Source organism: Perna viridis, chromosome 10, assembly GCF_037379345.1.
Source record: "Perna viridis isolate PV_CMFRI_1.1 ecotype Kerala chromosome 10, ASM3737934v1, whole genome shotgun sequence".
In the NCBI taxonomy this organism is placed as follows: domain Eukaryota; kingdom Metazoa; phylum Mollusca; class Bivalvia; order Mytilida; family Mytilidae; genus Perna; species Perna viridis.
Genome location: NC_142454.1, coordinates 31,346,494 through 31,358,210, shown reverse-complemented (window position 1 = coordinate 31,358,210; position 11,717 = coordinate 31,346,494). Strand labels below are relative to the sequence as shown.

The following is an 11,717-nucleotide window of genomic DNA, read 5'->3' as shown; positions in this document are numbered from 1 at the left end:
GTCTCTTTACTTGGATGGGTGCTTATATACATAGATTTTTAGTCACCGGTTGTACTTATGTTACATTTGAAAACTTCATGGCTATAGGTCACGTTCATAAAATTTCAGAGACATTTTTGGAAGTCATTGTGAAAGAAAAATGTACATATGCTGTTATAATACCATTTTGTCTATACAGTATGATAGACCTTCAATCGTATTCAAAAACTATCGAACCTTTAAAAGGCATGATTGTTGGTGGACATCCAGTCCAGAAGTCTGTCGGAAACAGCATCGGATCTATCACTGAAAAACTTTTTATTGCTTATGGATGCACAGAAACGGCGTGTATTGCGATCAAAGTCGAATTATCTTCCATGGACGTGATTGACTTTAACTGCGAACCACCTGTCCCTGGGGTCGAAATTAAGGTTGTAAACGAACACAAGAGAATAGTGCCCCGTGAGGTTGTAGGACACATATACGTTCGTACACGTACAAGATTTCAAGGATATTTGAACCAGCCGAAACAGACAGCACTCGCGTTTATTGTTTCCGTGTGGTATGATACTCAGGATACAGGCTATGTTACTCAAAACGGAGATCTCGTTGTCCTTGGGCGAAAAACCGAGTTGATAAATAATGCCATTGGACGGTTGTTTTCACCAGGTCCCATTGAAAGCTTACTGATGCAACACCAACAAGTCCAAGCAGCCGCTGTCATCCCCATACCCGATGAAACAGTTTATCAAAAGTCCTGCGCTTGTATCATTAGGGACGAAGGGTCGACGGCATCATGGGATGAAATTAGTTCAATTTTACGAGACAACACTATTGCGAAACCAGACACTTTGTGGATGGATACTTTTAAACCAGATTTTCACGTATTTGTTGAGTCATTTCCACGGGCAACCTCTGGTAAAATTCGGAAACAAGATCTTTACGAGCAAATCAAACACCTTCTTAAATAAGGACATTGCAAAATATCACATTGCATGAAAGTAATTGTAGAAACCAATATTTCGTGTCGAAGTTTACTTACAATGGGCAAACTTCATGTTCATATCCAAGCCTGGAAATTCATTTGTTCAATTATTTACTCCTGCGTTTCTTTGTCAGCAAGTCAACTACAATGAGACCCATTGTTTGTGGCCCTTTTTTAATTTCTTCAATTTGTCACTGACGACAGAGTAGCTAGGATCATTGAATAACTTATTGTATCTGTTTGTGCTTGTCATTATATTTAATCTCTTATCTTCTGTATTCTCAAATCATTCGATTTATTAAAGCAAAACTTGGTGGGAAATATTACATGCAAGTGTAGGTGTGCTCGAAGGTTCTGGAGTGATTAAATTAGGAACAATTCCAAGAAGGCAAGTAAATAACGGACTTCCGATTAAACACATTTTAACCGCCTTTTAAATGTAACTGCAGTTGAATATTCGATTTTGGTTACACGGAAATGATGCATGTTGCTCACTTGTAATTTGTAGATTGAAATTTAATTTTTGTTCAACTAATAAATACAATAGACTTAGCTCAAAATGTACCCCCAAACTACCTTTAAGCTGTACACTATAATTGGGTTGCATTTCTGACTGTTACCGTTATAATTTTAAAATTGATTGCTGTAAATTAACAGCTTAAACATACTTTTTGATCCATATACATATAATGGAAAATTACAAGTACCAAAACAACCGTGAAAAGTGCTTCGAATCTATCATCTTAAAATCATTTTATTGTATTTACCTGTTGTGGACGGCCATGTTGGTATGGGCGAAATCTCATTCGGTGAGAAGGATGTGTGACCCTTTCCTCTTGGAAAGCTTAATACATTTCCACACAGCCAATAATTACCAAATTATTATTAAATAATTGAATTCATATAAACTCGTATCCATCGTATTAAGAGACAATACAGTACTTCCGCATTAGCGCAATTGTCTACTTCCGTGTCGACAAATTTCGTCACTACCCCAAAATATTTTTAGCCATTCATAGGTCGGGTATTACAATCTACATGTATAGATATATTTCTGATATCGTCAGACGCATACGGATACGCATATTATGATGAACGATCAATAAAAAACTATCAATCTATTTATGTCTCCGTCATACCGGTCAATAAGGCGTTCATTTTAGAATATTAAACATACACAAATTGGACTTTGTGAACATAACAAAGAGTAATCAAGGGAACCACGATCCTATAGGAAATAAAAAAAAACCAAAAAAAAACAAAACAAAATACAAAACAAAAACAAAACAAAACAAAAACAAAACAAAACAAAACAAAAAAAAAAAAAAACCAAAAATACCAGGTACATTCAAAGTAACAAAGTAAATGGGCAACTCGGACTCTTAAAACACCGGCCGAGTTGCTCATAAAAAGGCAAGTCCAGAGTAGACTAAAGAGGAAATAAAAAAAAAACTATGACACAATGTATCCACTACATGAAAAAAAGTAAAAAAACACACACAATATTACGATTAATGGTTATTTTAGTGTATTCAACGTGGTTGTCATTAGATATTAATGATCTTGAAACCTGTGTCATATCTTGCTAGTTGTTATAGTTTTCAATGACGTCGTAAAATTTTCTCCTAGGGTGGTCGTAAAGTAAACAGCGTTTAAACTACGTAAACAAATTACCTTTTATATCTAACATTGTAATGGACCGTGGTCACCATTCAACTTTCATTTGTAATGATGATGAAAATTCATACAAAGTTTGTCAAAATTCCGTGAATAATAACTGCTTGTGATTACAAACATTTGTTGTAAAACGCATTTGTTAAAAAAAAATTATGGTATACATAGTGACGTTGCAATTTAAAATAGGTTTTTCCTTTTAGATAAAAGGAAGACGGAGAAAAAATAACGTCTATCCAAATGAGGAGAAAAAAAACAGAGTTCGGAACGCTAAAGGAGCATATGTATGCCAAATGAAAAAAATGGCATACATTAGTAACACACACACACACACACACACACACACACACACACACACACACACACAGAAAAACAAACAGCATATACCCCATAAAAACAGGGGTGAATTCAGGAGCTTCAGATGTATAAGCAGTTTTTTTTATGAAGGTGATGAATATTTATGACAGATTAAGGTTGTTTTATGTTTGAAACGGGCAACTATCGCAATGTCAGGCTGGGTATCATTTGTATGAACACATATGATATCTCATGTTGTTATTGTAAGTTGATATTGTAATTACCTGCTTATTTGTTGTTGGGATAGATAGAGAGAGAGAGAGAGAGAGAGAGAGAGAGAGAGAGAGAGAGAGAGAGAGAGAGAGAGAGAGAGAGAGAGTAGATAAATAGATAGATAGATAGATTGATAGATAGATAGATAGATTGATAGATAGATAGATTTTATTTGATTAAATACCAACATATACAAGCACAATGTAGATATCAATCATTCAAGACATATGATGTACACATTCTCGAATAAAAGTTAGAAAAACGTATTGTATCATTTATATTAATACCATAATGATAGTTATACAGAAAATCTGCTTTAAGTAAGTGAAATAATGTCTAAAATAGTTATACAGAGATGTTGATATATCAAATCGGGATAACCCATAAAAGCCACATTGCTTATTTCCATTGGAGCCCCAGTATGTCGTACATCTTACTCAATAAGATGACCAGTAAAAAAAATATCTCATAACTTACGCAGGTTTATATGATATATATCAATGCACAATACAATTAATTTGGTCTAATTTTTTTCCTGCTAAAATCCCTTTACATTGTTTTTGAACTCATAAATATTTTACATATTTTTCAAATGATTTAGTAATGAATTCCAATCAAAAGTACCATTATAAAAGAGTGCCTTTTGTTTTGTTGACCTTTGATCTGTGGTACCCGAAAATTGAACTCACTTGACTGTATAAAATACTGATAACAATCATTGACTTTTGTAACGTTACCCTTCATATAAGATGGTGTTTTAGTATAAAATATCTTATAAACATGGTTTAGCCGGAGTTGTCTAACTCTATTTTCTACATTTTATAAAACCTAAACTATCAAAAATATTACAATCTATTCTGGCTCTAGGACCCATATTTGCATGAATCTTATACATTTGTTTTGTACAATCTGTAATTTGTTTCGTAAAGTTTTACAGATAGAGTCACATAATCAAATAACATTGTACGAGAGCTGACACTAATTAATTTTCTGATAGAAATATACCCTGTCGGTATAAGAACTTTAGTCTTGCATTATTTTTTTTTGTAATAATAGTATTGACAATAACCCCCCAGAGAGAAATTAATCAATGTTAAGTTCTAAATATTTCACGCTATTTTGTGACAAAATAGTGTTATTATTGCAGACAACGTTCAATGTGTCTATTTTTGAAGGTTTTCGTTTTAGCCAAATGGATTGCACTCGTTTTTTCCCAAATGTAGTGACTCAAATTCTTTACCAAGACTAGGTGATATTACCTTAAAATTATTCTGTGAATATAAAATTGTGATATCATCAGCATAAAGTAATAGTTTAAATTCAGAACTAACACTTCTGAACATATCGTTAATATATCATAAAAAATAAGGGCCAAATATACTTCCTTGAAGAACACTAGATATATTTTAAAACTTGATTTAGCTCTGTTTCCACTGACCATTTGTTTTCTACCATAAGATTAGACTTAAACCATTTTGTAGATTTCACACCCATATTTGTTAAGTATATTACATAGTATGTTGTGGTGAGCTGTGTCAAAAGCTTTCTGTAGGTCAATCGTCATACCAGTGTATGACCCTTAGATGGTTATGATTTTATATGATCCAACAAATGTATCAAACACGTATCAGTAGAATGCGAATTTCTAAAATCGGACTGTATGCTGAATCATAAATTGTTTCGAACTAAGTTTGTGTTTAGTTGGGAATTACCTGATCTTTCCCAAATTGAAGAAATCAGAACCAGAATACTTACAGGTGTATAATTTCCAAAATCAAGTCTGCTGTTCTTTTGGAAAATGGGACAAACATGGGCAATATTCATATCACCAGGGACTATACCATCGGTAAAAGAAAGGTTAAAATGTATGTAATTGGCTTTGTTAAAATATCAGCGCAATCTTGGAATTCCACATAAACATGTGCTTTACTGGGTTTAAGTCCCCACAGCTCTTTATTCACATAATCGTCAAAATTTAACAAAAACCTAACTTTTTGTCAAATTTAGAATCAAAGGAACCAAGATTCTGATGGAAATCAGGAGAATGTAATTCAGGTACAAAGATCAGACAGGGAAAACAGACACACGCAACAAAGAATATAACTAGCGCGCCACAAATAGTCTGTGTAGTTACGGCAAGCCCTGACATAACATATGAGTTATGGTATGAAAACTCCAAACGCAGGTGTTGAAGGGATATACCGTAGATGAAAGGAAAGTTGACAATACGAAATGAAAAGTCACCGCGTTTGTCGTATAGTTTTGTCAATAGTTTTTCCTTACCGTCGATCTTTATTTGTAGGTCAAGGTATGAGACTTCTACAGTGTCTGTAGTATTCTCAAGTTCTTTTAGGAAGGTTGCGATGTAGAAAATATCCAAAACTAGGATGGCTTAACGGTAATACGAATATGTTGCGAAAACTGGGCACAAAGGCTTTGGCTAAACGATGTTTTTTCCTTTGGATAAGATCAGCTAAAAGTCAGCCTAAAAATAATGAAGGAATATCTCAGCGAGTAGAGGAGGACAATTTGTTCCCATTGGAATGCCGACCGTTTGTTGATAAAACGTTCCACCATACTGGTCACATATATTGTCGATCAAATATTCCAGCATTTTGAAAACATCTTCTTCGGTATATTTGTTAAATAATTTGAAATCGTTTTTACAAAGAATGAATAATCTCTACCAAGTACTACGTTTCTGTATCTAGGTATACTGTTTGTGTAGTACCAGTTTTGTATAATGTTTTACACTCCTAATTTTGGGGATTGCCAGAACTATGCAGATGTTTTGTATCGCGCTATAATTCTAACAAAAAGGCTTCTGGAGAACCACTTTGACAACTGTGCTTATAGAAGTTAAAAGTTTTGAAATAGGTTTTGTTACCATCCAGCTATTAACCGTTGTTTCTATGGATTCTTGTGAAGTTTAGAAACCCAGTACATAGACGATAGATCACAATCATCGTCTTTGGTAGAAATACTAAAAACGGGCAGCGCTGATCTATGGTTTTTCACTATCTCTTCTTTGGAGAGTGTGGTAGCAGTACAGGTCTTATATTATTACTCTTATTTTCCACGTCTACCTCTGATAATGAACATTGAATGTAATGCTTTTTACGGACAAAACAATGTTATTTTTGGCTTTGCCTGCTGGAACAACAACATATTTGTCCTGTACAGTAGACAATGTTTTCGCAACTTCTTGGCCTTTGAAAGCTGTTGTAGCATGGACACTCATTGACTTACTTAGAAATTTCATACGTTTCAAAATCAAAGATCTCAAAGCCTTTACCAACTCTGACAGTGAATCTTTTTATCCATTTTCTTGCATAGTCCTCCGTGGCATGCATAAGAATTTTAAAGTTATAATTCCAATTTACGGAGCGTAGTTCAAGGCACTTGAGACCTTTGGAAAGGATCTTAAGGAGAGATTAGTTTTCTATGATGTTTAAATCCCTGTAATGACATGACCGGAAGGACCAAATTTTGATAGAGAGTTTGTTTTTGCAGTTAGGTGGTTTACCCTTGAAGTCCTCAATCTGAGATCCTGCAATAGCATTTTATAATGAAAAATTTGGATACAATAGGTGAAGTATAGGCACTGTTGTTTGTTTAAAAGTTAATGTGTATCATCGACATCCTACTCTATTCCATAGATTAAGTTCGTCGATTTACTACTTCAGTCATCAAGACTTCTTGTGTGAAAGGTAGTGTTCGTAAAGGTACCAGTCAGGAAAGAGCCTGTTATTAGAATAATGTACGTTTTGCAATTTTTAATTCCACATTTTGATGTAGTACAATTTGGTTCGTCATCGATGAAATCAAACATATCATTTAAAGTAATTTGATCATTTGAAATAGTCCGAAATTTTGTACCGGAATAAATGGTCAGCAGACTCAACGTGCAATTGGGTTTATTTTGTTGGAATTGTCGGGCCTCTATCCATACCAGGATGGAGCTGCTAAGATTCCAATCTGTGGACACCATAGCTTTATAAGAGAACAGTGTGTCCGGTCCGTTGTCATTTCGGACCTTTTCAGACTGTTGAATAAGTAATCGAAGGAACCAATATTATAGCAGAAATCAATGGTATGCTATCCAGAGTCAAAGTCCAGACAGGGAAAACAGACATACACAACGAAAAACCATAAACCAAAATAAAACGTACAAAGATACAAAAGTAAATGAGCAATTAATGAGTATGGACTAGGTCATTCAGTTCCTAAGAAACACCATGTCCACTTAACATGGAATAATATTTTCATGATATAGAAGTTGTGTTGTGACACCTTATTAGAGTTATGACCCTTGAAAATTTAAGCAAAAAATGACTTTTATATGTTTTCGGTAAGATCATGGAAATCATGACAAAAAGAAAGAAACTTTCAGTTGATGAAATTATCCTAATGCGTTGTTCAATCAATTTGTCTACTTCAGTATCATTTTTAACTGTTTGGTACGCTGCGAAGATTAGCTGTGTAGGGCATCGTCTCCTTTCTGAATTGTGTAAGTATCCCATGACCATAAAAGATGGACCAGTCCATATTAAATCCTGCAAAAGTTTGCCAAAATTTAGAAAAAAATATTGTAACAGAGTGAGCACCGGAATGTAAAGTGTATTGTCATGATTATAGCATATTCAGTACCCTACACACAGTGCACTGCTTGATACAACCGCAAAGACTGAACCCTGAACACTTTGGACACAAATTTAACAAATCACTCAACCTTGATATACATGTAGCTTTGAAATTTAATTGTGGTTAGATATTTGCATATGGATAAGAATTTGACCAAAATCCGATTGGCCCTTTTTGGACGTAAATTTGTGATCTGTTCTAGTCACGATCTCCAAAATAATTTAAACCATCAGTTGAAGGTATGGCACCTTGAAGTATAATTTCAGAGACCCATACCATTTCACTTCTAAACATCAGAAAACATGTGGTTTTGTTCTCTATCAGCCCCTAATTTCCAAACGGTTTTGGGACATAAACCCCATAATCAATACCAATTTTCCTGCTGTGGTTTGGAACCTTGTTGTAAAAGTAAAAAAAAAAAAAGATTAACTGCCTCATATTTAAGTTAATTGCATAACCACCCCCCCCCCCGAAAAAAAAAATGAAAAAATAAAGCAGATGACTATGGACAACCACAATCATGACAGTGCCATTTTTTTTCAGTCCTATAAGAAAGGCATGACAACAAAAGATGTAGTCATTGATAATTTATTTTCTCTTGCTGATTTATGTTACCTTCTGTCAGAAATTATCATAGGCCATCTACCATTGATCTTTGTATAAACACACATGGATGTTAAACAGGCATAAGAAATCTGTCACAGCATATTTGATTCTTGCACTACAAAGTAAATAAAAATAATATTAATATTCTACATACCAAAATACATATGGAATGTTTGAAAAAAAAAAAACCAAATATGAAACAAAGCTTCCTTTCCAGGAAAAAAACATCTATCTGTAATGTAAAATAAGTCATAGAGTAATTATGTACTTTATAGCCAGTGCATATACAAGTATATTGTAGGGTATGATGTTATCATTTTATGAACCTTATCCTATTGGGCAAATTGATGAAAATTCTACTTGCCCAAACCTAGGTTATCCTTTAGTAAATGCATGTTAAAAATTTAAAGCAATTTGGTTGTCCTCGGGGCAAGTATAATATTACTTTTACTTGTCTGATTTGGGAGTTTTACTTGTCCCAGGCAATAGGAAACCTTAAACGTCATTCCCTGCATTGTACAAGCATATCACTTTAAATCCACATTGATATTAAAAGGGCACTTTAAAAATCAAATTTTAATTCAAATTTGAAATAACAGGTGTTATATTGCAATACTGTTGGATATTTTGGGGAATATACATGTGTTTGTACATCCATCCTTACATACATCCCTAGCCTATGACATAGTGCAATATTGTAGGGTTTATATATTTTTTTCCATATTGGCTCAGTATTTTGTCCAACGACTGTCGTATTGGGCTGAGGCAATGGCCATAGAATATCTCAGGATATTATTGCATGGGCCTATGTGAAATACACAAATTATAGAATGTGTAGAATGGGGAAAATTCATGTATACATGTACATGTATAAAATGCTAGAAATTCACATTTTTATTTTTCTTAATTCAGATAACTGCCTTTGGGAAATTCATTCCACGAAATAAAAGCTATAGTCTCCAAAAGTAAAATTCCATAATGAGGCAATGTATTGTGCCCAATCCTCCATTTTGGGCCTGTTTTTGGTTACTTGATTTCAACTTGGTTACCGTCTTGATATTCGAGATTGCTCTAAGTTTGCCAGACAAACTGGGACCGTTGGATGTAAGAGCTTGTCTTATATCAAAAACACTAGGTATAAGTTGAAACTTGAAGTTAAGTAAAATCAAAGAAAGACAGTTATTCGTTGTTGCATGAACAACAGACAACACTATTGAATGGTGTTCATTCTGTATGCAATCTGTATACTTCTTAGTTTAAAAAAATCATATTAATAAAGTTCAAGATCACAATATTTTGTTATTTTTTTTTATAAGTTTCCATTTTCATAGCACCAATTACTGCAGAAAAGCCTACACATAATATTGTTAAAAATATAAACTTTCATTATATACCTAGTTAAAACTTTTCAAGAGACAATAAAGTACATGTAGTAAATTATCGCCTTGAAACACACACAAAAATGGAGTTTTTTTTATATGGGACAAACTCTGACTTCACATTGCCCTGGCTTGTCTGGCAAATCACCCTTTGGATGTCAGAGCAAACTCGGACTACCACCTTGATTGTAGGAGGTCCTGTATTTTATTAAATCCTGACAAGATAACACAACAGACTCTAATATTGGTAGTTGTGCTTTTCTGCTACATTGTAAGTATGCAGCATGTACATGTATACATTGTTTTTAAATGGAAGAGATACTTGACAGGTGATCGGCTTTGAATTAGAATAATGTGTCTGAATTGGGTCGAATTCTTGCTGGTTGTTGTTTCTGTTCGCTAGCACATTATAAGGTTTCAATTTTGTGGTTTGGACTAGTACAAGTACGGTTTATTTGATTGACTTCCATCCCAAGTTCATAAAAATACATGTATATGCGAAAACATTTAACTACAATCACACATTCAATCTAATTCTCGTATCCAATGTAATTGTACATATGTATATGTCCAAATGTACATGAACATTGCAGAAGTATTGCATTGAGAAAAAGTCAATTTGTGATAAAATCTATAATTTTTTGATTGTGGGAAAGGGGTCTGATTCTTCATGAACAAACATGTAGAAATAAGTTGCTATTACCCATGCAGCAAAACAAACAATGGTATTTAATAATGATGTATGTTACTGTAAACAGTAAAATATTTCATTTTCTGAAAAACAATTTATTAAGACTTTACGCTCAAAACTATTTTGGCCAAAACAAAAAATGTTCTGGTTACAACACACACATAGACATGTACATGCATAACATGTATAAACGAATCACAATGGTACATTTCTCGTATGTTCAATATCAGTGAACATTTTGAAGATAAATATTCACTTCATCAATTATTCTTAAAAGTGTAGTATTTACTTCACAAATGTGGAAAATCTATGTAAAATTTCCGTATGTCATTACACTATACATGTATTTAACCCATTGCATCAATAGTTAGTAATATAACATATAAAAAAATATAGTGTCAAGCAAAACATGTTTCAAGTATATGTTTTTAACATTACCTATAAGGCTATAGGCATGTAATTAAAGATATTGTTAATACATTAGTACCTACATGTAAATAAACTTTACATATACTATATGTACATCAGCACATGAACAGATGCGAATCTGGAGATTAAGGAACAGGGTGTTGGGTTTAAGGCTCCTTTTTGAATAAATTTGCTAAAATATAAAACTTTCTGATTAAATTGGGGGGTGGAGTGTTCCAACCACCCAACTTTTCTGCATCGCCATTCCATGTACATATGTTAGTCAGTATAGTTCTAAAACCGTAGATGTTAAAAATCAAAATTTGATATTTTTTATTGATAAGCTTAAAATATAGAAAGAGAAACACACTATGTACTGACTCCTTATTGGCATAATTGAATTGTTAAAAATGTATAAGTTGTCTACATGTATTTGTAACTACTATACACTATATATAACACATGTTCAATATATTCAATTCATAAAATTTTAAGATTGGCCAAAATCACTTATTGTAACAGTGTTTGGGCTAAATCAAATATCTGTATTTGTATTTGTAATATTAATAAACAGTCGTTGTTGCTGTGTCTAACCTCAACAGGTCTAGATTGAAATAAAAGGAAAGATGGACCAGATATGTAGATGACTAAGTTAAACCAATTAGTTCAATCACAGATGCATGTAATAGTGTTTTCCACAGAAATTTGTGAAGGCATGGTTATTTAAATATTTTAAGAAATTAATCAATGTTAAGTTCTAAATATTTCACGCTATTTTGTG

The 11,717-nt window shown here is 33.3% G+C and overlaps 1 long non-coding RNA gene across 1 annotated transcript; it reads right to left on the bottom strand.

Annotated features, from left to right (window-relative positions):
* Nucleotides 1–3,500: 3,500 nt before the first annotated feature.
* On the bottom strand, nt 3,501–11,615 carry LOC148605380 (uncharacterized). Its single transcript, XR_015916154.1, has 3 exons — nt 11,020–11,615; nt 8,468–8,573; nt 3,501–7,764 (listed from the first exon to the last, which is right to left on the bottom strand). It is a non-coding gene; the product is annotated as an uncharacterized LOC148605380 (long non-coding RNA).
* Nucleotides 11,616–11,717: the final 102 nt, after the last annotated feature.